General features: G+C 31.8%; 1 pseudogene; it reads left to right on the forward strand.

The window, feature by feature from the left end:
* The window catches only part of LOC129234138 (nephrin-like), a 356,279-nt pseudogene extending 342,120 nt beyond the window's left edge, over positions 1–14,159 (forward strand).
* The last annotated feature ends 4,898 nt before the right edge of the window (positions 14,160–19,057 follow it).

A 19,057-nucleotide genomic window follows, 5' to 3' on the forward strand; every position in this document is an offset into this window, starting at 1 on the left:
GACAGTTATCCGCGAGACTTTTCCACGGCCGCATAAGTAAAAGCTAAATTAGGAGAAAGGGAGACATTAAATGGCGCGGCAAATGTATTTAGTTTAAATGTAAACAAAGCAACTGGTATCTTTTAAAGGAATGTTTTAATATGTCTGGTATCACCGATTCGGTAAGCATGTACTTTAATGCATTGTGTAATTAATAAATGTTTTGTGAAAAATTGTGTCTAACGAAATAAATCAAATTATTATTTCCCAAGCAATTTCACGAGCATTAACTGAAAAAAAGAAGTACGATGTGTAACATTTACGCATCCCATTTTTTTTTATCCCCGTTTCGTATTAAAAAAAAAAAATATGTTTCCTTGAAATGAGTAAAAAAGCAAAAGATGTTAAAGAGGGTTTCAAGTTAGAACTACAAAACCAAATAGAATGCTGAAATTGAACAATTTTAGAAGCTACTAATATTGAAAATTACTCATATTGAAAAAGATTTTGTGTGTCTTTTAACAGAACAACCACACCAAGTTTTTGGAGCATTCTGTACATTGTATTGTGAGAAATAAAAATGAAATATTTACCACTAGTACAATTAAAAAATATACAGTTGGCTCTCTGTTTAACGACGCTATATTTAACGACTTTCTCTATTTAACGACGGCTTTTCACGGTCCCAGATGGTACACTATCGTGTTGAAAGCATTCTATTTAAGGACACTTTCTACTTAAGGACGATTTTTTGTGGTCCCTTGAAAGTCGTTAAACAGAGAGCCAACTGTATATATTTTGAAAGCATTGTATTTACTTGTAATTTAATTTGATATATTTAACATATTCTATTACACATACTCTCACTTTAATAGTAAACTCATCATTATTACTGCACTCTAAATCATCTGCAATATATTTTTCATAAAATGCTTTTAATAGCAGATTTTTTACAGATAAGAGAAACTGAAATAGTCGGTAGTTGATAAGCGTAACAACCGACTATCTCAAAGGTAAACTTAGGCGGTCTTGTTAAAAAAACATTTATAAGAATTTCATTTATTACTTTTATTCTTTTACCGCTAAATATTTTGCTATTGTAAACATCAAATTTTACGACATTAATCTAAAGTTAGGGGCATATTCAACTCGGTCGTGTTTAATTCATCTGAATTCTATCTGCCAGAAGTGCTGCAGGAGATTTCCTTCTTGGTATGACGACAAAAAGTTCTAGTTGCGTCATTGGCACATACAATTTGATCGCATAGAAGACGATCAAGAGTTGGATGTACCCTTTAGTCAAGTTAAAGTTGAATGTACTCTTTAGTTCTCAAAGCAAAAACCTTGTTTCAATATGTGCAGGGAAAAGAACTTAGAAAATGGAAAAATATTAATTTAAGTCGCTCAAAATGTATCAAAAGGTTTTTAAGGAAAAAGTTGGTTCACCAAAAACTGTCATGTCATGACTGATTGCAAAGTTACAGAACAAAATAAGAATGCCTTACCATTTTACGCTTTGGACACGTACTTTTTCTTCCTTAATGCTTGTAAAAGTCATTTAGGGTAACGGCGCCAGTAACAGAAATGCTTAAGACATCTCTCTCAGGTTAACTCAATTTTCTGAGTCTTTTAATGTACTTCGACATTTGAAACTATTTTTCTCTCATGCAACTACATCTCATCTAACGTTTGGCCGTTTCTGGATCCTCTGAATTAGTGAATTCTATTTTTACTTGCTCAATTTCGAAAAAAGATCTGACCCCCAGTAACAGACACCAAAAAATCTGATAATACCCAGTAACAGATACGATAAAGTAAGGATGAATAGTGGACAACATTCATTTTTTCTCTTCAAAATGTGCAAAAGCTCTTTATTTTTAGAACTAAAACCTTATTTAATTCAAATGAACAAGAAACACCAGCTGACCTCATGGTGGCTATTCATAACCTTACACTACTGCCTTATAAAAACCATCAGGGTCATAAAATCCGCTCTGATAACAATACATAGTTGCACCGTGTTCATGGGTCACAACAACATCAGTTTTACCCGCATAAAATTCTTTTTATTAAATCCAAACTTATGACTGTCTGTTACTGGACCCTTGTCTGTTACTGGTTCCTTTACCCTATTTAGAAATACGCGAAACGAACAAAAACATACATAATCCATTTTTGCATACAAACTTTATCAAACAAGGTTGTCATATTGATGTAAGTATTTACTATAGGAATCTGGAGAGCCATGTACGTCTCCCCAGTCTGACAGCCCTGAGAGCCCCCGGTTTAATTCCACGCCTTCGGGTTCTACTGGCTCATGCCTAAGCGTATATCATGAAAAGACTTCCATCAGGTCATTAGGAGGTAAGCTTATTCCTATTTTTTGTGACATACAAAACACTGTGTTTTCCTTGAAGCATTTTACTTAAGAAATTCAGATAAATTTTGACATTACTTGAAAGTGTTTTTTTATTAGTAAGAAGCATTTCAGTACATTTGATTAACTTATTTTGATATACCTTTGCATGCATCATTTTGATGTACCTTTGCATGCATCATTTTGATGTACCTTTGCATGCATCATTTTGATATGCCTTTACAAAATTCATATCGAAAAAGAAGGCACATGAAATTAGAAAATTGAAAGAGCAATTAGTGCACAGAAAAGTCACTTAAAAAAGTTCTTACGAATTGCTGACAAAAACAAATTGTAGCCTGCACAATTAATTCATTTGGACTACGTAGCTAAAGAGTGCAGCCACAAGACGTTCACAATTAAATTGTCTTTTCAAAAACTAACAAATATTTAAAAAAAAAAAAGGTTTTTGAGTCCAAATCGGTTGCGTAAACTTGCGCCGAGTACGGGACAAGTTTACTAATAGTATGGGGCACGTTTACGCATAACAAAAATGACACCAAGCAGTAAAAGAAATGGATATTTAACAAAATTTAAATGTTTTATTTCTCTTAAAACACTAGAAAAATATGAAAATCACAAATAATTAATTAAAGAACATTTCATAGAATGAACTAAAATCATAGGGCTTATTGCTAAATAGAAACAAAAATCATCTCTCCATCATTGTTAGATTTTACTAACAAAAATAAAAAGTACTTCTTTTCACATACTTGTCATCTGAGTGCGTTTTGACATCTAATACAATGAACCCTGTCTTGTCCTTTTTTCGATTGGTTGTGTGCTTTCAAACAATAGATGAAAGCACAATTTTCTACTTCGTAAGCATAAATCATTAATTTCCTTTTTACAGAGTATACTAACTTTTTCCCTGTCGCAGATTTTGGTTTCATTCTGTTTTCTTTGATGAGTTCTATTTATACTTCAATACAAACTTGTAAATTTTAAAGTAATTTCCCCTTTTGGTTTTGTTCTGCCCATTATTATTGTTATTATTATTTTTTTGTAGCTTCTAACTGCGCTTGTCTGAATGCTTCTTTAATCGAAATATCAGTTAGGATTGTGCGCATCCTTCTTTTTCTCCTTTTCTGGTTCCTAAAGTGTGGTCCCACTTTTTCAAATAGTCTCAGTTGGGGAAGTCCATATGTGACGATGTGGAAGGTCTACTGAGAGAAATACTTGGATTATCACTAAGCCTTTTCGTTATTTTGACATCAAGCGTGATTCTGTTAGTGTTTTGAATGCAATGTCTTACCATCTTTAAAATAAAGAAAGTGTATTAGTGAAAAAGTTAATCCTGAACAGGCACGAAGACAACATTGAACACTTTATGATTGTAAGCTATAGGATACGAGTCAATTACTTAATTAAACATAAATGGTGATTATAAAAAATAAATAACCAGCAAATACTAAAGGTTTGAGACAGTACAGAGCGGAAAAAGCATCCGGGACCCGTTTAGAAGTAAGACAGAATAGTAAGACACAGTGAGAACGTGCGTAAATTTGTGCCGATGAAAATGCGTAAACGTGCCCCGTCGCCAAGTTTGTATTTATTTTTAACGTGCAACACAATGTAATAACTTTTCTGTTCACGCAAATGAAATTATCAAAAAACGATTAAAATTCTGCTAATTTTTATATATTTATTTGTTCTTAAATAAGTATTATTTTTTCACAATAAGCTTCGAAACGTTCAACACAAAATTTACTCATTTTGGTAGAAAATAGATTTTTTCTATCCGCAACCTAAATCGAAGCTCGACTGATGCTCAAAATCTTTTGAGAATTTTTGCTAGGGAGCAGCATCAATCTGGTGTGACTGTTGGATCTCCTATTATAACTCGTTTTGGGAAAAGGGCAATGCGTAAACGTGCCCCGGTCTACCCTACTCGTTTTTCCGTTCAATATATTATTAAATCTAAGTAAAACAATTATCTTTTCACCTAATAAACAACAATAGTATACACAAAAAAAATAAAAAAAAAGTAAAATCTGTGACCTACTTCACCCAATTAATTCTAATTTGAATTCCGAAACTTTGAATTCAAATTATGTTTTTCGCAATCACGAGTTGCGACAAGACCCTACTGATTACAGTTGTTGTTTCTAGAAACGGCTCCCCCCCCCCAAGCATGTCTCTCCTCCTGGGTGGTTACGTGTGTATAGTTGTGTGTGTAGGCTTACGTGTGTGCACGTAGACGTGTGTAGGTGCGTAAAGGCGTGCGCACGTAGGGGAGTGTATATGACCATGCGTGTGTAGGACATGGACGCCACCGCCCAGCAAAACTGGATTCCGGGGGACAGTGCTCAGGACCAGCCGCGCCGCCGCCGATGGACGGTGGTGCTGCAGCCCTGGTCCAAGCTGAAAAAGGAACCGTAACGTCAAATGAAAGCAATAAGCAATCGTGATTGCTCAAAAAAAATAGTTTTCTGGGAGTTCATTTTCTTTTTTCTTCTTCTTCCTCTTCTTTTTTTTTTTTTTTTTTTTGAGAAATTGCTCATTGTTTTTATATGATGTTGAAAGGTCTTCTATTGCGAGGGAAAGAAATTGAACTCAAGGTATAAAAATTCAAATTAATGTCATGGACCGGATTCTAAATGTTTATTTTTTTTTAAAATGAAACTTGAAGGTACGATATCGTTTTTTTCTTTTCAGACATTGAGGGAGCAGCAGTGATGAAGCTGCATCCAATAATGGTGCTTAGAATTGACGAGGACTCCTATAAGTATTCTTCCGAAACGTGATCAAAATTTCTTTATAAGTCGCTGTCGAACGGTGACCTCATAAAACAAGGTGAGAAATGATTGGTTCTTTAATTAAAATACATAAATTAGCATAACTGTTGAATACCTTAGAACTTTTTTCAGACAAATCCTATGATAGAACAAAGCCAAAACTAGGTTATAAGGAGTGTATACTTATATAAATAACTTGAAGAATTTACTGTCGGACACTTTTCGCACAATCACCAGATCTGTTTAGGGTTTTTTGAACGTGGGACCTTGCTCTTTTATGGTAGTCACGTTTTTGCCCATTGAACGATTTATGTGTTAATAGTTTTATGTCATGTTTAAAGAGAAGTTAATTGCAGGTGTGCGCTCCTACAGTTTTAGAGTAGGGAATCTTTAAAATCAGTGTTCGTTAAATACGAGTTTAGCGGAATTTAGAGGCGGGGGGGGCATATTATTGCCTTAAAGTTCCAAGAAGTTCTTGAGTTAGGCGACGGAAAAGGTGTGTCGCAATAACAAATGGCGATTGGCATAAGTCTAGGAATTTTTCCACAATTTTATCAGACCTAAACTGCCAATTTTATTTTGGCTATATTCCTTTTTAGTGTAAAACAGTGGATATCATCACCTTTGCAAAAAAAAAAAAAAACACGCATTTTCTTCAAAAATAAATTTTAAAATTAAAAAAAAAATATTCAACAATCACAATTTTTCAATTAATCACAGTTTAATCATTAATTAATCACAGTTTAACAGAAATATCAATTATTTAATATTAATTTAGTAATCACAATTTGAGGTCGCGTTTACCTAAATGATAACAGACTTGTACAATGCTCAAGGAGCTGCGATCTCTGAATACGGACGGATATCATGCTTGATTAGAAATGCTCAGTAAGTGCCTCGCTCAGCTATTTTATTTGTGAAATGCTTTTGAATTAGAAGTGGCAAATTCAAATTTGGATATGTGCCCGTTTGATACGAAAGTGAATGAGTGGATACCGGTAAATAAGGGATAAGTTCCACATTGCTCTAAAAGACCTGGCGAGAAATAAGGGGATTGATATCGGTGTATATCAATCCACCGTTTAGGTGGTAAAACCAATGTTTACGCATTTTTTAACAGTAGATATAAACCACTTCGAGAAGAAAGAAGTTCATCGGTCGATAGGGTTTATAAGGTAGATTCTGAAAATGAAAAAAGCCAATTTGAGAAGAAAGAAATTCATGTGTCGAAAGGAGTTATACTGGGAGTTATAATAGAGGAATATACTTATTTCTGAAAACGGAAAAAAAAAAATCTTTTCCAAAAGTGGATACTATCCGTTTTGAAAGTAAACTGCTCATATATAATCATTAAAGCAAAAAGAGACTGAATATTAGTTACGATTTTGCTCTAGATTCATTATATATTCATTTAAACAGATTTAGCATTGAAACCTCTGCGAATTTTTTTTTTTTTTTTTTTTTTTTGCATGCAATGTGAATGCATTGTATGCTTTAAAATAGGTTACTTTATTTCAACATCAAGCTTATCGTCACAAAATTAATTATTTATAAACTTGAAAGGCCTATATAAAACATTCCTTATGCAACAGCATACCCGAATCTTAACTAGAAATAATGAAATATAAGATGTATTTTACGTACATTTTTAAACAGGAAAATAAGTAGTATAATTTACATTTTAGTAAATATTTGTATACTTCATACGCATTTCAAAAATATCATTCGCTTTCTTTTACTTCAAAATGTAGATAATCTCCATTTATTTATGGAAACCGAAAAGTTTCCTTTCATTGTTTTAGAAATGAAAATGCACTTTGAATTTTAAATTGAAAAATTTTAAATATTTCTGATAAACCTGAATGTATTTGGTTGTACAGTTGTGTGTTTTCAAAAGATAATAATTTGCACAACGTTTCTTACTTGATGGGAATTGTATCAAATGTGATGATTATTCAAAACTGATATGGCTATGTAAAGATAATAAGGTTTTGAGCAGGAAACGTTTTTATAGCTTAGTTGGAAAATAATACGCATGATTTTTACTAAAAAAAGAAAGTAGTTTCCCTGCTACATCATATTTCGTTCACAAAGTACGGTCTCATTGCTTTTGTCTTTAAATACTCATGTTCTATGATAATTTCGCAGTCAAACTTTGTGAAAACAAAATTTTCCTACCAAATCAATTTTTGAAAAAAAAAAAAAAAAATCCAAACTGAAATTTGAAATTAAAAAATTAACTTAAAACCAAAGAAAAGATTCTGAATATAAACGTGGGTCCTCTAGTGACATTTAATTTTAAAAACTTGAAAATGTGCGTTTAATAATGTTAAAAATATGCATACAGTTAATACTGTTAAAAAAAATTTTTAATGCATTGAATAAAATAATTGTCTGAATTAAAGTTAAAATTATTAGTAAATATATCAAATTGCTCATTCATCTTTAAGATTTTTTTTTTTTTTTTGACATATTCTTGCTAGAAACCAGAAAAGATTTTTTTAACAATTCATAAAAGATAAAAGTAAATACATTAAATGAACAGAAAATATTTCAAAGCTTATTTAACTATCATTGTCGAAGTCAGAAAGTTAATCCCACTCTTTTGCTTCTTTGGCATAGAATTAACAGGTTGTGTACATATAACTTAGTTCTGATTTACAATTCTTTTTTTTTTTAATTCATGAAACCAATACCAAAATAAAATAAAAATAAATAAGGAAGTGATGTAAGAACAATAATATTAGATTTGCAATCCATAGTAATTATGTGAGAATTTCATTATTATTCAAAGATCAAACAAGTTATTAAATTGCAGCTTCTGAAAATTACTCTAATGGGATTTGCAACGGTTGCTTTCCTTCCTAGGTTTGATGACGTCTCAGCATTACTGCTTACTTCGTTGAATTTTATAATCTTTTTGACAAAATACGACAGTAAGATTTGAAATTACTTTTTAGTTGCAACACCTTATTAGCAAAGTTTATATTTATTTCAATGGGCTGTTTATTGGCTCCCCAACAATTGCTGACTAAAAGCATTCCCCAGGGGTTAACTTTCATAAGTTGTTGTGGAGTCACGATCGTTGGGTGATCTTGACCAAATGAGAATGTTGACGTGGAGTTTATTAGATGGGCATTGATAATGAGAACTTGCACTAGGATTTTTTCCCTAGAGTATCCAAAGCGCTCAAAGAATCTTTACTACGATTCATAATCGCGGGACACGGCAATCGCTGACATTAAGGTCCTCATATAGAATTACCAAAGCATCATCTTAAGGTCACGACATGTGAATTGTTTATTTAATAAAATATCATTTTTGGCAAAACTCAAAACTTTTTGCTCCATAACAATGAAAAATCCATTCTGAAATGCCTAAACTTAAACTGTTGCTTCAGCCAATGTGTAGTGACTCTAGCTGACAGCATACGGGAATCGCTGACATCACATGACATCGCTGACAGTTCGACATCCTGAAAATTCAATAAATGGGGCGAAGCTAGAACGAACGAATTTGGGCGAGAAGACAACGCCTAATCACAATGCCACCTTGTTTGTTAGAAATGCAAAACTAGACTAAAGTATAAAATTACCGTAAATGAAAAAAAAAATAATAGTGCTCATAACTTCTCTTTCAAAATCTTAATGTAGTTGAAAAAACTGCCGCCAAAACCGTTCCTTTTATTTATTTACTTTTTTTTTCTTTTTTGCTTTCTTTATTTGTTCTATTTTATTAATTTATCTGTAAAACATCTCCAACCCATTTCAACTATCAACGACAGAAAAAAAACAACTTGAATAGTATTCAATTTTACAGGAAGGTAGGAAAAACAACAATTAAATTCAACTGAAAGGAATCGGAAAGGAGAGACTAAAAAATAAACCAGAAATATTGTCAGACATTCTGGCGTGCACTATGAATGCCGATCGAAGAGATATCCTGCAAAAAAATATTTTTATGAGATTCCTGCATTTCGAGATAAATATAAATGTCAGGATCAAGCGACGCCCAATATTTCATTAGGGGAACGAGATGGAATTTCTTTTCCCTGCCACTACCATCACATCGCAGATCCTCCAGATTTAAATAGAGATGGAGATGTGAAGATATTTCTCCTTCTCGGGAATTTTCGATGTCTTTTCTAGCAATCTAAACCCGATTAGATTTTTTTTTCGTCCTTCCAAAAGATTTCGATTCGATCTTCTAAAAATGCGAGGGAATGTGATGTTAATTGAAAATAATACTTTTGAAATGTAAATGATTTTCAGAAAGGCGAAAGTTTATTTTTTAATTTTAGGATTAAAAGAATTTGAACTGGAATATTTAAATTGGCAAGAACTGAAGCTAATTGAACTTGTCGAGTTAGGTTAAAAAAAAATAAAATACAAGCATTTATTAACATGTCAACACAAGTTCTTATTTGTTCAAAAGTCATATATTCTCCTAGTTAGCAATGCATAGCTTGAATGAGTGCAATAATAGTTGCAGTCGATTATACATCATTTTGTGACGATGTTTTTAAATTTAAATACATTTCCTGTATTAATCAAAGCATGATTTTTGAACTGTATTTTTAATTGACATTAATTATTTTATACTGCAGTTTTATAAATCCAAGATAGAAACAGAATTAATGCATTGTAAACTACATTTATGTAATACACAATGAAGTTAAAATTTATTTTTTTTTTTTCAAACTGAGTTACGTTTCTTTAATGTTCATCCCCGCCTTCTGGAAAATGATTTAATTGGATTAAATGTTTGTAAACTTTTTTGCCACATAATAAGCTAACTATGAGATATTTGTAATTAAAATTGCAGGTAAAATATTTTATTTGTGACTATTATAACCGTGAGCTTGTCTGCAGTATTTATAGATTATCTTAAATAGAAAAAAACAGTATTTTAAAACAAGAAAATTACACATGTGTTGGAATATGTAGAACTCAAATTAATACTATTATGTTCCAAATCTGTAGGTTTGGAGTTGTATATCGGTCATTCCATGTCAAATCGACGAAAAAAGAAAGTAATTCTAAAAAAATTACAGGTTTGAGTCTACCCACGTTATGGTTGAAAAAAATAGTTTTTCTTTGCGGAGAACCCCCCCCCCCCCCAAAAAAAAAGACTCGAAAAGTGGCAAAAAGTTAGATTTCAGAACTTACAAAAATTATTTTTACTCAGCTCCTTATAGGAGCAAGAGTATCGTACTAGGTGTCATTTTAAAGCTTCTCATGATATGTCACCTTGCCTAAGTTATAGGATTTTAATGTTTCAAGGTCGCGAAATTCATTATTTGACCTTGAATATTTCAAAATATAGATTTTTAAAAAATCTGAAAAAAAGCTCTTTTGCTTACTAATGTCGTCTACACGTGGTAACAATTTCAGAATAGGACAGTAATGGGATAACACACTGAAAATTAGTTATGAAATATATCGATGCCGCATAATAATGCAATCTTTCCTCCTGTGAGGTTGCTAAATCAATAAGTTAAAATTAAAATTCCATTCCTTTTATCATCAGAAATGCGCGAAAGAATTCAGAATGAGAATGTAGTTGGCTCGTGATAAAAATGAAATTACTTTCACCGTCTCAACATTTCAATGGTTGAAATTGTGTGAGCAATAGACAATGATGGCATCTGAAGATATTTACAGAAAAAATAACCTTCAAAACCTACGGTTTGCACAGTTCAATTATAACTTTGAGAGGTCGCAAATCCGTCTTTTCGGGTTTCTGCTGGGTCTACTTTTGTAATAATATTATGCGAACAATGCGATTGCTAACCAATAAGTTGTGATTGAAAATCCTCCCTTCCTCTCTTTTTTTTCTACATTTGAAGCAAACCATTAATCATAAGATTGGGTGATCAAAGTGGAAATGCTTCACATCCCCTCAAGTGAAATTTCTCTTTCACATCTCATGGCAAAAGGTTATTGAGATGGTGTGCGTAGCAGAACCAGATTACTGAAAAAGCCAACTAGGGCGTTGCCTAGGGGCTAGTTTTTAGGGACCCGCAAATTACTAAAATTGTAAAGAGTGACTATATGGAGCCTAAAAGAACTGTTTGGCCTAGATTATCACAGTGTCTTAATCAGGACCTGGGGGGGGGGGCACTTTTAAAGTAATTACTTGCAGCTAGAGCCAGTCATCAAACAACTTATGATGACCTGGTTATGACTCCACAAAACTAGTTTGATATGGCATATGAAAAACTACAATAAATCTTTAGTTCAGAGCCATTTTGCAAAAAATGGATAAGAGACATTGAAAATAAGGAAAACGATAGCAATATACTGTTCTTAGAGATTTAACCCTTTTATTCCATTGAACAAGAATCTGGTAGAACGAAAAGCAATTATCTTTTCAAACAATTTAACAGTAGAGCTAGTCCAAATTTTTGAGAATGATATTGGATGCTCAAAAATGGTGGGATTCTGAAGATATGATAGATATTTGTGACAAGGTAGTGGTTTAGATCATATCAAAAATAATAATAATAATAATAATAATAATAATAATAATAATAATAATAATGAAACAGTCCATAGAAGTTTTTACTTTTACGTGGACCTTCAGGTTCCTTCTACTATCCGAACTTTAAGAATGTTTTTAATAAACCAATAAATAATAATATTACAAAAGTTGATCCCAGCAGAAACCCGAAAAGAAGGGTTTACGACCTCTCAAAGCAAGAATCCAATTGCACAAACCATAATAGTAGTGTAGTTTCTGGTTTGCAATTTCGACACTAAATATCTTTAGTTGTCATCATTGTTTATGGCTCACACCTCAATTTCAATAATTTAAAGGTTGAGACGTTGAAAGTCATTTGTTTTTCATCATGAGCCAACTGCATTCGGAATTCTTTCGCACATTTCTGATAGTGAATGGAATGGATTATCAATTATAACTTATCGATTATCAACCGCACAATGGGAAAGACTGCATTATTCTGCGACATCGAAGCTTTTAAAAAATATTTTTCAGTATGATTGCACTGCTGCCCCATTCTGAAATTTTAAACCACCTGTAGAACACATTACTAAATAAAAAATATATTTTTTTCAGATTTAACTAATTGAAAAAACACACTACTTTTTTAAATATTCAACGTCAAATAATAATTTTCATGACCTTGAAATATGAATACCACATAACCTTGCCAAGTGACATAACATGTAAAAGCCTATTTAAAGATCTTTAAAACGACAACTAGTATGACAGTCTCGCTCCCGTAAAAGCTGAGAAAAAGGAATTTTTTAAGTACCGAAATATCTTTTTTTTTAATTTTTCGAGTACTTTGGTGGCGGTCTCACACACAAAACTAACGGTTAAAAAAATCTTTAAAAAAAACTTTTTTCTCATCACGTGGGTATGTAGCAGGGTATTATGCGACTTCTGAAAGTTTTTTGTTAACTTGCATGATTTTTTATTTTATTTACAACTCTTAGTACCTTTTGAGGACCTAGGGAATAGATTAAAAGTTTTTGTTTTTCAATTTCCAAAACATTTTACTAAAGCAGACGACTACACTCCAACAGAGAGAACTAATTAGATGCGAGTTTTAAGGGGCGTTCCAACGGAAGAAAATAGTTCAAAGATTTCAACCAAGTTGATGTGTTTGCAACTTATGGAGGAAAAATGTTCTTGTTAAAAATACTCTAATAATTAATATACCTGAAATTAAAAGAGAAAATCAAATTGATCACATTCGACTCCCGTGGCATTTAGCAAAAAGAAAAAACAATAGCAAGGGGATATAACTGATTATGGTGACTAAACGTTTCTTTCTTTTTAGGCATCATTGTTCGGCAACGAGTGAATTGAATATCGTTGCCTGAAATCATTCCCTCACCAAGTGCCTAAACAACCTTCATAGCTGTTAGATTGACCTGTAAATCTGTTCAACAACTCTCTTCAAAAGGAAACATAAAGTAAGCAAATTTTTTTTCTGTAAAAGTTTTGGAAAAAAACACGATTGCTTGACATTAATTCGTAAAATTCCTTTAAAAAAATTTTTTTCGTTCGAGCGATGTATTCTATTTTTTTGTATGAAATTATAAAACCAACACAATGAGTTCAAGTGACTTTACCTATTGTTACAACAGTTATCTCTTATGTAGTAATGATTAAAACTCAATTTAACATAGATAAACTCTGAAACGTTTAAAAAAATAAAAAAACTATCAGTCATAAAGTTTAATTGGAACTCTTCCTGACATTTTTTTTTAGTTTTTTTAATGATGACTCTTGAGAGCATGTCCCTGATATCTTTCAAAATGAACGCATTAAAATAATGTCAATACGCGTATGATGCTTGTGGTTCTTAAATAATTACATATGTTAATGATTTATTTTTAATTATTGCTACCATGGTAAATATTTGTGGTATTATTAATTGGAAATAAATAAAGGCAGAAAAGCAAATGAAAATATTACAATGTTAAATCGCATAAATTTGCAGAAAACTGCAAACACGTGTTTCGGTATTTCAGGGAACGGCTTTTTTCTACAGAAGATGAAAGCACCACGGGGGATTACAATTAAAAAGGTCAGAAAGGTTAGTGGCAACCCTGATTCATATGTCTGCAGTTATCTGCAAATTTGTGCTATTTGCCGTTAAAATATTATCTTGTAACGTATCAGTTGGTTTAAGCATCATAGTAAATAGAAAATGTTGCTAGTTGTTTCGTGTACTCAAACATATAATGGTTCTGATTGTGTTTTTCAGAGAATTATTTTTCTACACCCTGACGAACCAAGTCCCAAAGAAACCTAACTACTTGACTGCCATGCTAAAGGCCAAAATGTGTAGGTCTTTTACAGCATGATTCAGATCTTTTTATTCACAAAAAAGGTGCATTTCTTGTTAAAAAATGGATAAGCAAAAGAGACCATTCCATGTGAGATGTAGAGAAATTGTTTGTATATAAGATGATATAGTCTCTTTGACAGTTTTTGTTTTGTCGGTTTCAGTTTGTTAGTGTATAGATGTTTCCAGCTGCTAATAAATTATTATTTTTAAACTTCAAATATAATTTGTTCGTTTTTTTTAATGATTCTAATAATGACAATTGTTCCAATAGCAATGATGAAAGCATACATGTACACATGGTTTAACAGAAACACTCGAAATTCATTAACAACATCAAGCATGGTTCACGTAATTCGTTGCAATTAGTTCACATCGTATTACATTTACAAAACAACTTATATGATTCCAGAACAATTTAAGGTAGCACTTATGATAACGTATTACGTAACACGAAATTGTAATAAAGACCACTTGGTTTGTCTCTGTAGAACATTAAAACAAAAGTTAGTTTTCGAAATAACATATTGTACAACCTATAGAGGAAGATAGTCTAGATGTTTGAAACGAAATTTGCGCATTAGCTGCAAGAAGGGTTGGTAATGACAGTCATTGTTATAATCAGTTTTCAACCATGAACATTATTTTTCACTGTTAGAAACCCTTAAAAAAAGCAATCCCCGTTTTTATTCATTAAATGATTTTTTTAACAGTATATGATAGCCATTAGCGTATTGTTAATATAATAATGAAATGCAAAAAAAAAAAAAAAAAAGCCCAGCTGCCCATCTGGGGCTTTGGAAGGTGGTTGGTACAAGAAGGGAGGGAAATTTTAACTCCGGGCGCAAACAGTGAATTTTTTAAAATACTCGTCCTAAAAACATAGCTTTAAGATGTATTAGGTCGCTCAAAATTCCCATAATCCCGTAACCTCCTCATGATCATCTATATGTTATTCAAACTTAAAGCATTTTCTTCAAAACTAAAGTACTTAACAATCATTTATAATTGTAACTGTAGAAGAAAATGATAACAATGTGTGACAAAATTTTACTCATTTTCTATAACATTGAGAAAAATAGCTGTTTTGTGTCAAGTTGGACATAAATATATAATCTTAATTTATTGTAACACGTACCGTTTTAAAGTTATCACAAATTGAATTTCCATAATTGGCTACAAAATGATTTTTTTTAAATCTAATCTTAGGATGTTTTTCAATTTATATTTTGAATTTTAATGTAAATATAGTAATAATATACACTTATACATACATTGTGAAGAGAAATATCACAGGCTTTATAATTGACTAGCTAAATGTGCCACATGTTTTTAAAAAAATGAAGAAAAATTAACTCTTCGTCTTGTGAATAGTGAAATCCTCTTGAATTAGAAACCAACAGTAATCTCCCACCAGATTTGCTTTCCATTTTCCTTGGTAAAGTTCTTCTATATGTTTAATATCCTCATGAAAGCTTTCATCTTGCTCATCACTCATCATTGCAAGGTTAGGATGGAAAAAATATCAAAGTGAGAATGCAAGACATGTCTTCAATGACATTCTGCACCCCATCGTTTCCAATTTTTACAAGTTTTCCCCTAAAAATTTGGCATTTCAATTTTATTTTTACTGAGTAAAAATCTTCGAGCTACCTCCTTTAGAGACAACCAAGCCGACATTTCTTTTTGGGTGAGATTTTCATCGCAGTCATTGTACTTTATCAGCATTTTTACTTGTGGGTCGACAAAAATGCCTTCTATTAATTTAGCTTCCCTCAATTCAGTAAAAATACTGTACAAATACAAAACTCCTTTGCCATTTTTATTCAAAGGTTTAACAAAATTTTCCGTCAAACCGAGTTTTATATGTAAGGGTGGGATAATCATTTTCTTGCGAAATAAGAGGTAAATAAAAAAAATAAGTGTTGCCACTTCGGAAACTTACAGCAATTCTAATTGAAATAAAATATTCTATTAAAGAATAACTGTTGCGCAAATGATATTTTTCATGGTAGATACTAATTGGTTGTTTTATACTTCTAGTTATTGAAATATATATGGAATCAAATTCGTTTTATAACATTATAAGCGAGGGTGCACGGAAATGTTATAAAAGCAATAAAAAAGAAACGTGGCGTGTTAGACCCTCATAGCAATTGGCAATTTCGGTTACAATTAAATAAGTAACTCAATACACGTTATAGTATTCATGTTAGAAAAATCGTGTCACACAGTGTAATTAACTGTGATTATTTTTGTAAGTTTTTACATTAGAGCAGGAGTTAGTAAATGGAAGAAATAAGTCCAATCATTTGCTTAGCAAAAGCTGAGCCAAAGACACCAAGTCACGTGATTCAATAACAATGAATGGTTGACACGTTTTGCGTGAAACTAGCAAAGGAAACCTGATTTCTTCCTATCCGTTGCTTTAAAATATATCACGCGACTTAAAATCTTTACTTCACGAGCGAAAGGTATTCACTCGCTACATTTTACCTCTTCTCAATGGTTTTTACCTACCTTACGGTGAATAAGATAAGTGAGCCGAAGATGGCCACTATTCCTAAGGTGCACCACTTTGAAAAAGCGGAACTAATTTTATTTTTTATCACAAAACGACCGTAATTCTTTAGAAAACATGCACCTTCAGTGCAAAATGGAGAAAACTTTAAGATATTACCATGACCGGTCGTCATTGTAATGCCGTGACTTTGTTTTTAAACAGGAATATTTCTAATTCCCATGTAGAAATACATTTTTATTCACCTGAGATACTTATCTACTCTACTTCCTTCAATTACTTCATTCTCTTTAACATCATTCACTTTAAAATCTGCTAAATTTAAAACCTCAATAATTTTACTTCATGTAAATGCTGACGGTATCCATGTTCCAAAGTTAGAAAAAGTACAGAAACTAAGGCCTAAGGTAATTTTCGGTGCCCCACTTTGTTATTAGAAATCCACGTAATCATTTAGAAGATTTAAGAAGATAGAATGTTTTTTTCTTTGCGAACTTAAAGCTGGGCAGTTTCACACAGAGGTTGCTTGATCGTTTCAAGTGACACCATTGTGACTGACCACCAAGGGACATTGGGGATCCAGGCTATTAAATTTAAAAAAAAGTAGTTATCTTCAGAACTGATGCTAAGCCTAACTAACAGCGACGACACCTGTACAAAATCGCATCATGACATTACGGGCACGACGATGCAGTTAAAAATGACTATATAAATCTGTGTATGTAAATATGTATGCATGTATGTGCGTGTGTGTATACGTGTAGGAGAACATAGCATTTGGCCCATTTTTGAGAAAAGTACATTCGTAGAAAATTATTCAGTGAAATAAAAATTATGAATTTCCAAAAACAAAAATCTCTTTTTATGTTTGTGAAGTTTCTGAAGGAATATTTCGTTGCGTATTTCATGTGATTGAGAAAATTGAGTCTTAAAATGAGAAATGAAATATAAGTTAAAAGTGCGCTGCAATTTTTTTCTTGAAATGAAGAAAAAAAAAAGGCAGCATAAGTGTTTCTTTCCGATTCTAACATCTTCTCGAAATTGAACGCCTCAAGAGCAGCAGGAAATGAAACCAAAAATCATTTTGCTGTAATGGAAAGGAGAACTTGGCAAAAGAGATAAAACTGGAAAAGGAAGAAAAAAAACGGGAACACACATGTTTTCTCCCTCGCAAACCTCGAAGACTTTCAGTGAAAAATATTCAGAGCGGAATGGGAAGAAAATAGTGAAAAGTTTAATATGTTTACGAAGTTTACTAAAAGCTTCAGTCTGGGAGGAATTTCCGAGCGGGAAAATTATGTTTCCGCTTCAATATTTTCAACGAAAGTTACTTCCACAAGTTACCGAGACCTTCATGCTTTTGTAACCGTTTATAGATATGCTTCTGCATTCCTGAAGAAAAAAAAAAATCTAGATCTACCAGAGTCTTTATGCTATGTTTAATGGGCATTTTGTTTGAGGCCTTTTCTTTTTTGCTTATTACATGCCATTGCATTTTACGGAACCATTAGCATTTTTGGCATTTTAGTCACACATTAGTTCTTGTTTTGTTTGGTGGTTAATTCATCCGAAGACACGTTCAGATATTTATTTCTTTTGCAAGGAAATATTCATATTGTAATTGATAGTATATATTTAAATGTAAGATTTTTCTTTTTTGGAAATTGTTCCATTGTTAAAGTTTGCATTTACACTTTAACTATTAATTAAAGCCCTTTTTTACTAACTAATCATGCTTGATAATTTCATGCCACTTACAAAAAATTCTAATGTGTCCATGAAATATATTCATTACCTTGAACATTAATAACAAAAAATATTTCCCTCGATGTAGCTGTAAGTTCCTTTAGTAGCAGTATAAATTTCGCGGCTTTACTTGATTTCTAATTTCCCTCCAAATGTTTCTAACATTTGCAGTGTAACTGTGTGAACTGCTAAAAGCACTTTTTTTCTTAAACGGATGCATCAAAACTCATTCTTGATCAGTCATATTTTTATCATGAACTCTAAAAAACCTTGTAGTTATGTCAAGTGATTATGGAGATCTAACTTGTTATCAGCTAGCCTAATCTACAAATTGAAAATACAACCCCCACTTCTATAAACACACACACATTTAAATTTTTGAATTATTTCTTTATTTAAAATAATTTAACAATATTTCTCATCTCTCATTCATTCGTTCTCATGATTTGGCTTATAAAACTGACAATCTTTTTTTTTATGTCAATAGTGTACAATATAAATTACTTTAAACTACATTATTCAGTTATTCGGCAGAGTTTTTTTTTATTTTTTATTTTTCTTTTCTTTTTTTATTTCATTTATTTATTTTTATTTATTTATTTATTATTTTGCAGTGGATCACTTGGAAAAGTTAGAAACAAAATTTGATCTTTTTAAATGGTACTCCTTCTCTTTCGGATCACTTCAAAAAACAAACTTTTGTGCATTGAATCCAAAACCATATTTCTTAATTGTAATTAAAAAACACTTTTGCTTTTTTTCAGCGACTGTTTCAAAAATTGATAACAAAATCTTTTCGTATGTTTGCCTAGTCGTTTTTCAGTTTTGTTAAATCA

This window comes from Uloborus diversus, chromosome 1, assembly GCF_026930045.1.
Source record: "Uloborus diversus isolate 005 chromosome 1, Udiv.v.3.1, whole genome shotgun sequence".
In the NCBI taxonomy this organism is placed as follows: domain Eukaryota; kingdom Metazoa; phylum Arthropoda; class Arachnida; order Araneae; family Uloboridae; genus Uloborus; species Uloborus diversus.